Here is a 10779-nt window from a genome sequence, read left to right as displayed (position 1 = left end):
TCACACACATGCGCAGACCTTTCAGGTTACAAACGGGGCTCCGGAATGGATCCCGTTCATAACCAGAGGTACCACTGTATCAAGCTATAGACTGCTAAAATGTTGGTCCACAAGCCATTCTAGGACATGGATTCACCCACAAGTGAGAGCCACATCTCAGTTACAAGTTTTTCTCGAAACAGTCACTGAAACTAAAACTACCATGTCTGACTCATCCTTAGTCTGCAAAAACAACAGAACCACCTTACAGGGAGGCAGTTCCCAGCATCATCGGTCCATAACAGAGCTGGAATTTAAACCTGGGTAGCCACATTTCACATATCCGCTTCTCACATCACCCTGCCTGTATCCTACAATCTGATGGAGGGCATTTGTTTGTTTCTGCACAAACTCTAGCCCAGTTTGCATGTTGCTTTGTGCCAACCCATGTCTCCCAAAGAGGCAATTGAGGTTCCTTTGCTCCTCCACAGATCATTTTGCTGCTGCGCAGTACTGAGCTAAGCTATGGTTTGGCTTAGTGTGTCATTCAAACCCAGGCTCATGCTCAGCTCTCCTAAACAACTCACAAACTGTAAACCGGGTCAGCAACCAAAGCCCATGGGCCACAAGTGGCCCATGGGGGTCATTTAACCGGCCCATGGACCCCCGCCGCCCACTTGGTTGGTTCCAGTGCGCTGCGCTAAACTGGCGCGGAGCAGAGCAGGGACCACCTTCCACGACGCTGGCCAGCTTCCCATTCAGGAAGCTGTGCATGCCTCCACGCCGGAAGGAGCACCGGAAATAGCGTTGGCGTATGCGTGCGAATGCACACACTCCGGCCCACCTTGGCGTCTGCAGCACCGTGAACTGACGCAAGCCACAAAAACTTTGCTGACCCCTGCCAGTGTAAACCATAGGACAAGCCTTGGTTACAGCTTGTGATTTGTGCGGAGAGAGCTAAACCATGAGCCCACATTCAGATGATGAAGAAGAAGAGTTTGGATTTGATATCCCGCTTTTCACTACCCGAAGGAGTCTCAAAGCGGCTGACATTCTCCTTTCCCTTCCACCCCCACAACAAACACTCTGTGAGGTGAGCGGGGCTGAGAGACTTCAAAGAAGTGTGACTAGCCCAAGGTCACCCAGCAGCTGCATGTGGAGGAGCGGAGACGCGAACCCGGTTCCCCAGATTACGAGTCTACCACTCTTAACCACTACACCACACTGGCTCTTAAGCAAAACCATGTCTTAGTTCAGTACAGAACAGAAGCAGAATGAGCTGGGAAGAGCCAAGCTGCCTACCAGTGCTATTTTTCTAGGAAAAGAGGAAAAGAGGTGCCCAAACCCACCATGAACACCTCCCTTTTTCTCTTAGAATGGCAATGGCACACACCTGAGAGGTGCCAGAACTCCGTTCCGCTGAGTTCCAGCTGAACAAAAGCCCCACTCCTAACTTTTAGGCCCTGTTCACATGATTCTTTTCCAGGCACTGTGATTAATACGGTTATAGCTTGTTCATCGTTTATATATAGAATACCGGTATTTGTGTTTCAGGGCATCTGCACACAATAAGGAGAAAATTGCATTATCGACAGAGTCCGTTGGTATTTTAAGACAGAATCACATGACTGAGTAAACTTAAATCAGTTATCCCTTCCGTTTCAAAAGAATATACTTTTTCAAAAACAAAAACAACCCTCAAGGCAACAAAGAGTAACAGTAAGTATGCTTTTAAAAAAGGAGAACCAATACAGGAAAACATTTTTTTAATAAATATAATACCTAAAATGCCATATCTACTCTGGCAATTGAAATGTTTTGGGTCCCTATTCAATGACTATTTGAAATTATCCACCTTCGCATTTAATCTAAACTAAAACATTTTTAGGTATCCACTGTTATTCTTAGTTGCACTAAATCCCTAAAATGTTACATTAATTTTTGTTCCCTGACATGGTGAATGGCTGAACTATCCACAATTTGACATTATAAGCCTATGATCCTGTGTACACTTAGGTGGGAGTAAATCCCACTTAATTCAATATAGCCTGCTTCTGAGAAGACATGCATAGGGTGGTGCTATCGAAAGAGGAGATTAAGCTCCACGTCATAAAAATACTTTATGTTATGAAGGAATTCTAGTTGTACTCCTCTGTGGAATATTATTGTCTACAGAATATTATTCTACAGTTGTAGAAAATTATTGCCTAGTATACCATGAGCACCACAGCTGCTGTGATCTGATGTATCTGGTTCAGAACAGGGGGAGGGCTGAGCTTTCTATAGAAAAAAAATGTAGGTTAGAATTTAATTAACATCCTTTTATGATTTTTGCCAAGTGTAAATGGTTCTTCCTGGTTATTACAATGACTCCTTTGCCCAAATCAATGGCCCATCAAATTCAGAGCCCTTCCTTTGTGTAAGTCTTGATAGCTAAACCTGCCACCCAGAGTGTTCCTGCTTATTTCTTTGTTAGGGATGTAATCCTATTACCTATGGAGTTCCTGCAGGAAATTACTTCCAGAGGCGTAGCCATGTTAGTCTGTTATAGCAGAAAGAAAAAAGAGTCTTATGCTACCTTAAAAGACTAAAAAATTATTATGGTGCCACAAGCTTTCATGGACCAGAGACCCCTTCAGATGCACCAGACAATAGCTTATGCCACAATAAATTCATTAGTCTGTAAGGTACCACAAGGCTCGTCATTGTTCAAGAAATTACTTTACATCTTAGACGATCAAGTAATGCTGGGGCTCCCTGAGAACTGAGGTCTGGAGTTAGCTGGAAATTATGTCACCCGTCCCTTATTTAATCTTTTTCTTTCTTTCAAGTTTGTCCCATGACTTTGGGCTTTGATCTTCTGGTTTTTGTTTTTTTTTTTAATTTGCTTTTGACCAGTCTAGAATTTCTCTAATCCCAGGTGCCCATTTTGAATTTGTAGGTCAGAGAGTCCCAGCTTTGCTTCTGTCTGGGGAAAGCTAATTCTTACTAAATTGTTTGATTCGAATTCTTTTATGAAAGCAACTAAAGGTCTCTGCAGCTTGCCTGTGCGCTGACTCCCATCAGTGCCCAGGCAAAGTTTTGCTTTGTTTCGAATGCCTTTCCGTTTTCTCAGTGTCTGAATTCTGCACCGATACCTAATTTGCTTAAAAGAGATTCCACTGGTGGTTTTAACTTTAGCAACATTAACCTTTACGTTCAATGATGTTCCATCTGTCACTATATTTAAAATATTGTTGTGCGGATAATAATAACTGCAGTCAATTTACACAGCACACTCATCCATCCTATATATCTGTTCTCCATGCTTGGCCAAGGTTTGAATGAAAATGGAGGTTTTCACCACTGAGCTTGTGGGCAGGGTTGCCAACCAACTCTTCAACATCTCCATGGTAAGAGTAGAGAGACCACTTGCCAGGCTCTCAGTATGATTGCTGGTGACCTCTTCTGAGCTACCCTCTCCCACAGAGTTGGTAAAGGAATGGAGAATTCAGACCAGTGGTTTTAAATACTCCTAGCTTAGACCTGGTCTATGCATGTAGTGAGAGATTTCACTTTCTTGGGTTCCATAATCACTGCAGATGGTGACAGCAGTCACGAAATTAGAAGACGCCTGCTTCTTGGGATAAAAGCAATGACAAACCTAGACAGCATCTTAAAAAGCAAAAACATCACCTTGCCGACAAAGGTCCATATAGTTAAAGCTATGGTTTTCCCAGTAGTAATGTACGGAAGTGAGAGCTGGACCATCAAGAAGGGTGATCGCTGAAGAATTGATGCTTTTGAATTATGGTGCTGGAGGAGACTCTTGAGAGTCCCATGGACTGCAAGAAGATCAAACCTATCCATTCTCAAGGAAATCGGCCCTGAGTGCTCACTAGAAGGACAGATCCTGAAGATGAGGCTCCAGTACTTTGGCCACCTCATGAGAAGAGAAGACTCCCTGGAAAAGACCCTGATGTTGGGAAAGATGGAGGGCACGAGGAGAAGGGGACTTCAGAGGATGAGATTGTTGGACAGTGTCCTCGAAGCTACTAACATGAGTTTGGCCAAACTGCGGGAGGCAGTGAAGGATAGGCGTGACTGGTGTGATCTGGTCCATGGGGTCACGAAGAGTCGGACACGACTGAGCGACTGAACAACAACAACAACATGCATGTAGCATAATGAGGAGGTAGAAACTTGGGTCTGTACCATGGACTGTGCCACTATGCATGTACAAGTGGGTAGCCGTGTTGGTCTGCAAAAGTCAAAACAAAGAAACACAAAAAAATCCTTCCAGTAGCGCCTTAGAGACCAACTAAGCTTGTTCTTGGTATGAGCTTTCATGTGCATGCACACTTCTTCAGATACACTGAAACAGAAGTCACCAGACCCTTATATATAGTGAGAGTGAGGAGGGGTATTACTCAGGAAAGTGGTGGGAATGTGTGATTGGCTGATGGGTGTGGAAAACCTGTTGATGACTGTTAATGACTGCAATTAGTCTTAAAGGAAAAAGCAAGGCACTATGCATGGGGTGCCTTTATTGGTTGTAAAATACTTCCCACCAAAGAGGGGTGAGGGAAAGAACCCTAGCCTGGCATATCAGGGAGAAAGGCTCGAATCCTGCTCAATCTGTGCTGTGCTAATTTGATACTTACACAAGAATTGAGTGATTTCCACACACACCCACACACTCATTGTTTACATAAGGGAACATTCAGAAACCGTCCAGTAGAGATGGGGGAGAAATCAATCCAGTTTGTATTTAAAGGTGAACATACCCAGTTCACATTTTCTGAAAAAGCATGTGAACTGAAACACAGCCAGCCTTCGAAATTTGCACACTTTCAAATTTTGCAATGCAATTCTGCCCCCAACTAATGTGCACAGAGGAGCATATACTAAAGCAGGGGTCAGCAAACTTTTGCAGCAGGGGGCCGGTCCACTGTCCATTAGACCTTGTGGGCGGCCGGACTATATTTTGAAAATAATAATGAACAAATTCCTATGCCCCATGAATAACCCAGAGATGCATTTTAGATAAAAGGACACATTCTACTCGTGTAAAAACACGCTGATTCCTGGACCGTCTGCGGGCCGGATTTAGAAGGCGATCGGGCCGGATCCGGCCCCTGGGCCTTAGTTTGCCTACCCATGTACTAAAGTGTGCGTATAAATTATTATTATCTCTTCCCCATTTCATCCTCACAACAACCCTGCGAGGTAGGTTAGGCTAAGAGATAGTGACTGGCTCAAGGTCACTCCCGGTGGGCTTCATGGCTGAGTGGGGATTTGAACCCTTCTCTCCCAGGTCCTAGTCCAACACTCTCACCATTACACCACAAAGGCTTGTGAAAGTTACATACTAGTGAAACGTATTAGGGAAAGCAACATACAAAACATGCTTCATTGATTGGTTTGCAAAAGGCAAAACTGCAGACAAAAATGTGTATATTAGTAGGAATTCACACTAAGAGGTTTATGAGGATGTTACACACACACACACACACACACACACACACATCACAAAGGAATATGGAGAACTGACTTTGGCTGGAAAAATTAGAACCTTGGAGAAACTGAAAACGGCAGATTCTCTCATCGCTGTCCTCCAGAGCCCGGCAGTTTAAGTGGGACAGTGCATCCTAACACCTCATGTTGCTAATGAAAGCCCATGCCAAGGGCACCAGATACTTGCTTCTCCTGCTGCTCGGCAGTGCTGTCAATTATCCCGTTTCCCCCGGGAATCTCCCTTATTTCAAGCTGTTTCCCGCTGCCACCCCTTATTTTTTATATCCCTTTAATTTCCCGTTTTTTCAAAGGAAGCAGCTCCTCTCCCACCCCCTGCTGGCCAGGGACTGTGAAGACCTCGCCTCCTTGCAGCCTCAAAGCAAGCGGGAGCCATTACCCACGCTTACAAGCATCATAGCCCACGGGCAGCGTTTCCAAAATACAGTAAGCCTACTGCGCGCGTTCACACCAGTGCCGCCCACTTTTGCTTCTGGCTCCGCCCACCACTGCCATGTGACTGTCCCCGGGATAGGTGATCCTTTATTTTCAAATCTGAAACTTGACAGCTATGGTGCTCGGAGTTTCATAGAGATCTTTTCATCTTGGTTAAGTATCGGTGGAATACTCCAGGATGAAAGAGGAAAGGACCCACTGAATAACGCGCACTCACCAGGAAATTCTGACACACAGATTGACAGCAGGGTTGTGGCAGGCTGGCCCCATCTGATCTCGAGAGCCGTAAAGTGCATTGTTAGCAGAGACTTGTTTTTCCAAACGCCCGTCAGCTAACATGGCTGTTGGCTCCTGCTCCCGGCCTGCTAGTCATGATCCTTTATCCGTTCCATCGGTGTGATGTAGGCTGACAGCTTGGAACTTGCTCTCCGATGTGCCCTGGCAGCGCGAGAAGCTGTTGGATGGATTGGTGCATTCATAAGCATAGGGAGAGAAGGCGAAGGCAATTAAAAGTTCAGGTGCTACTATCAATGGCCAAGGTCACTCGGGAGGAAATGAGATGACATCGACATTGCAAGTGCTGATCGCCTGAAGAATTGCCAGAGATCGCTGGCAGACACTGCTCTGAGCTAGCAGCCGGGCGGACAGACACTTGCTAAGCACTTCTTTTAAAGTAGTTTTTTAGTCACCGCTCAGCAATCATGGGCCAACCTTAGGGCGAGTCGCTATCCTTCAGTCTGGTCTGCCTCACAGGGTTGTTGTAAGGTTAAGATGGGAGAAGAATGTTGCATCTGAGGGCAGCCAGTTGGCTTTAGGGGCACACACATGACACACCCACAGCTCTCTCACAACCATTCCCTGTCCCCTCAGCATCACCTGCTGCCTAATAATAGGCCTAAAGGTAAAGGGACCCCTGACCATCAGGTCCAGTCGTGTCCGACTCTGGGGTTGCGGTGCTCATCTCGCTTTATAGGCCGAGGGAGCCGGCGTTTGTCCGCAGACAGCTTCCGGGTCATGTGGCCAGCATGACTAAGCCGCTTCTGGCGAACCAGAGCAGCGCACGGAAACGCCGTTTACCTTCCCGTTGGAGCGGTCCCCATTTATCTACTTGCACTTTGACGTGCTTTCGAACTGCTAGGTGGGCAGGAGCTGGGACCGAGCAACGGGAGCTCACCCCGTTGCGGGGATTCGAACCACCGACTTTTTGATCAGCAGGCCCTAGACTCTGTGGTTTAACCCACAGCGCCACCTGGGTCTGACCCCAAACTATTCAAGCACTAGTCAAAACAAAATAAAAAATAAAAAAATTCCTTCCAGTAGCACCTTAGAGACCAACTAAGTTTGTTCTTGGTATGAGCTTGGTATGTGCATGTTATCTGAAGAAGTGTGCATGAACACGAAAGCTCATACCAAACAAAAAAAACCAACCAACAACCAGGCTTAGTTGTCAAATTCAGTCTCTTCTATTTTGTGCCATCTATTTTGCCTGAGGAATGTGTCGACTTCAGACAACAACAACACATTTCAGCAGCTAAGTTTGGTACACAATCAAGCATCTTATAAACCTTCAGAAAACCAGCAGTGCAGTCCTTTGCATATCTACTCACTGAACTCAACGGAACTTACTCCCAGATATGTGGATAATAGGATGGTAGCCCAATTTCCTGATTTTAAACCTAAAACAACAGTGGCTGTGATTTTTTTAAGGTTGCACGCGAACTTTGTGTATCAATCAGCTACAGCCTCTGAAAACTAGAATGGGGAAAGCTATCGATACCTGTTAGGAAACTACCATAGAAATAAAGGACAAGCAGGTGGAACAGTTATAGAAGTGCCCACCTTGTGGACTTGCATAATACCCAAAGAACTGCATTGCTATCATTTAACGAAGAAGAAGAAAATCATGATGCAAATTGTAGAATGGTAGAGTTGGAAGGGACCTAAAGGGTCGTTTAGTGCAACCCTCAAGAACCCCAAAGCTCTTTGCTGGAAAAGTCTGAGCATACAGCTGCACAGTTGTGGACGAGAACCCTACCAGAATTATGGCACACTGCAGATTTAAGGCCTGCAACCAACCCAATTATACCTTCCAGCAGACTTAGCTTTAAAGAAGTTATTGATCCTTGTGTCAGATCTTGGGGGAACCATTTCTTACATGGCTCCTTATTCTGGATTCAGTGGCTAGTGTCAGAAACCGAGGGCAAACCATGCCTTTCTGAAAACTGATTCAAACACCATCCAAGTCCAACCCGCCGAGTCCTTACCCCAGAAAGACCTACCCAGCCTTAGTGTAGCAACCCGGCCCCTTCCTTCAGAAAGCACACAGAACCACTGAACAATAGGAAAGATTGCCTTCCATCATAAGCCGCCCACTATGACATCACCAGACTTCAGCTTGGAGGAGAAGGAGGGAGACAGGTGCGAGTTTTGCTCTTAAATTGTGCCTAGAATGGAAGGGATAGGCAAACGGCTGGGTGGTGAACATCAAGTTGTTAACCCGTCTTTAGTTGCTCAGCCCTGCCTTCTCACAGGTTGCCAGAAAAATAATAATCACACTGGAAATGACACACTTATTTATATCTAGTGTGCATGTTTATATGTATGTATGTATGCATGCAGGACAGATCCTGAAGTTGAGGCTCTAGTACTTTGGCCACCTCATGAGAAGAGAAGACTCCCTGGAAAGGACCCTGATGTTGGGAAAGATGGAGGGCAAAAGGAGAAGGGGACGACAGAGGATGAGATGGTTGGACAGTGTTCTCGAAGCGACTGGCATGAGTTTGGCCAAACTCCGGGAGGCAGTGGAGGATAGGGGTGCCTGGCGTGCTCTGGTCCATGGGGTCACGAAGAGTCGGACACAACTGAACGACTGAACAACAACAAATGCATGCAGGAGGGGTGGGTGTTAACAGGAGAGTAGTACCTCTGGCGGGGGAGACATTGTGCTCCCCCGGGGTAGTTTGTCCACCTTTGGTCCCCACCCTGCACTCAGCTCCCACTTGTGGCTCTCAGAAGCTGTCAGCATGCAACAGTGGCCACAGCCCAGGAAATGGCTTCGACTGGAAAGTTAAATTGGGTGAGGGTAGCCGATGGGTCTCAAACCCTCGGTGAGTTGGGGACTTCCCTGGCATGCAAAGACAGGCTCTGGTGGATTGAGCGCATGATACCAATTGTGGGTCCAACAGTTAAGAAGGCAATTTTTGTACTTGCTGTAGATGGAAGCGAGGGACAGATAGGGCTCGTCAACCTGGAAAGGTAGCCCATCTAGGAGAAGGAAAACTCTTGATCCTAAACCTCCACTGCTTTGAGGGACATCTTCGAGAGAAGGAAAGGTTAAGGCGTAAACCCTACACAAATTCGGAGTGGAGTCCCCAAGACAATTGGCTGGCAGCCTGTACACCTCCTGCCAAACAACAACTGCAGCCAAGTTGGTGCCAGATGTATTGGGTCTGCTTTCCTTTGGACCACATAGTGAGGCCAAGAGGGGGGTCTTGTCATCTGGGCAGCCCAGGACCCTCATACACACTGCCCAGGTTTGCGCCCCTGGGAAGTCACTTCGGTGCTGTCTCTCGAGACAGATGGATGCCAACAACATGCACGCAGAAACGCTCCTTTCACATAGGAAAAAACCAGCCTAATGTGGGGAGAGCTGCATTCTTCCTTTGGTGTACACACATACACATGCATGAACACTGGCACCAAATAGCCGTCAATTTACTCTTTCACAACTTGTAGCTAGCAAAGCTGGCGGCCTGGACCCAGCCTAGGAGTGATAATAATCACCACGTGCAAAATAAACAGGTTGTTATCAGCAGTGATTTTTACTTTTTTGAGATCAGCTTTGAAAGGCCAAAGATTTGGCTCCCTTCCCATTCCACCTGAAATTTCTATTCTGTGAAATTCAAAAGCTTGCATGCTCTTCCAATCAGTCTAAACCAGGGGGGCCCAAAGTTTTTTCAAAGAAGACAAGATTTGATGAAGTGAACCTGCGTTGAGCTTTTTTAGGATTGAAATTGCTGAGCTTTTTTTTTAGGGTTTTAACCTAGGACATATACTGCTACAGGGGCCAGATTAAATCGACCGGTGGGCCGGGTTATAATTTATTATTTATACCCCACCCATCTGCCTGGGTAAGGCCCCCCCAAACGGATTTTGGACATGCCTGGCCTAAACTGAAGGTGATGACAAAGGCAGAAGGAAAGAGAGCAACCTTATTTCAGCTCAGTTACATGAATGGAGGACACCACTGAACATGGTGGTGTTCAGTCTTCCAGAGATGACTTGTTTAAAAAAAATGCCCTCAGATATGGTTGCTCTTGAGCTTGTTTGGAGGTTCTAGCAGGGGAGCGCAGCTATCGTATACACTTGACCGAAGAACGGTACACTCCTATCTGGGATGGTCGTCCTCTTCCACCGAGCGCGCAGCTTCGGGAGGGACGCACATGGAGCGGTGAGGGCATTTAATAGGAAGGCTAACCATGGTACTCCAACGTCAGAGGGTAAAAAGGATTTGGAGAATGGAAGAAATATTTAGGTTTTTATGAAAATGTGTTGATTATACTATTTTTGAAGTTGGAATTAGAAGTAATAAGAGCAACAGCTTTACTGAGTTAAGAGAAGAAAGGATATAAGAAGACTTGGAACATGATGTTTTATTTGATAAGAATAAGTTTTATGATATAAGAATTGTTGATTATAATTGCAAGATTAAGATTAGTTGTAAGGATTTAGATTTTACAATGTTACAAAGTTACTAAAGAATATTCGAAATGAACGCACAAGAGAGGGCGAGAGGTCCCAAGTAAGATTTGGAAGAAGTGAAGGATTTTTAAGTAATTGTGTTGTTTTTGT

The sequence above is a fragment of the Lacerta agilis genome, chromosome 3 (genome assembly GCF_009819535.1).
Source record: "Lacerta agilis isolate rLacAgi1 chromosome 3, rLacAgi1.pri, whole genome shotgun sequence".
Lineage (NCBI taxonomy): Eukaryota > Metazoa > Chordata > Lepidosauria > Squamata > Lacertidae > Lacerta > Lacerta agilis.
This window is presented reverse-complemented; position numbering follows the sequence as displayed.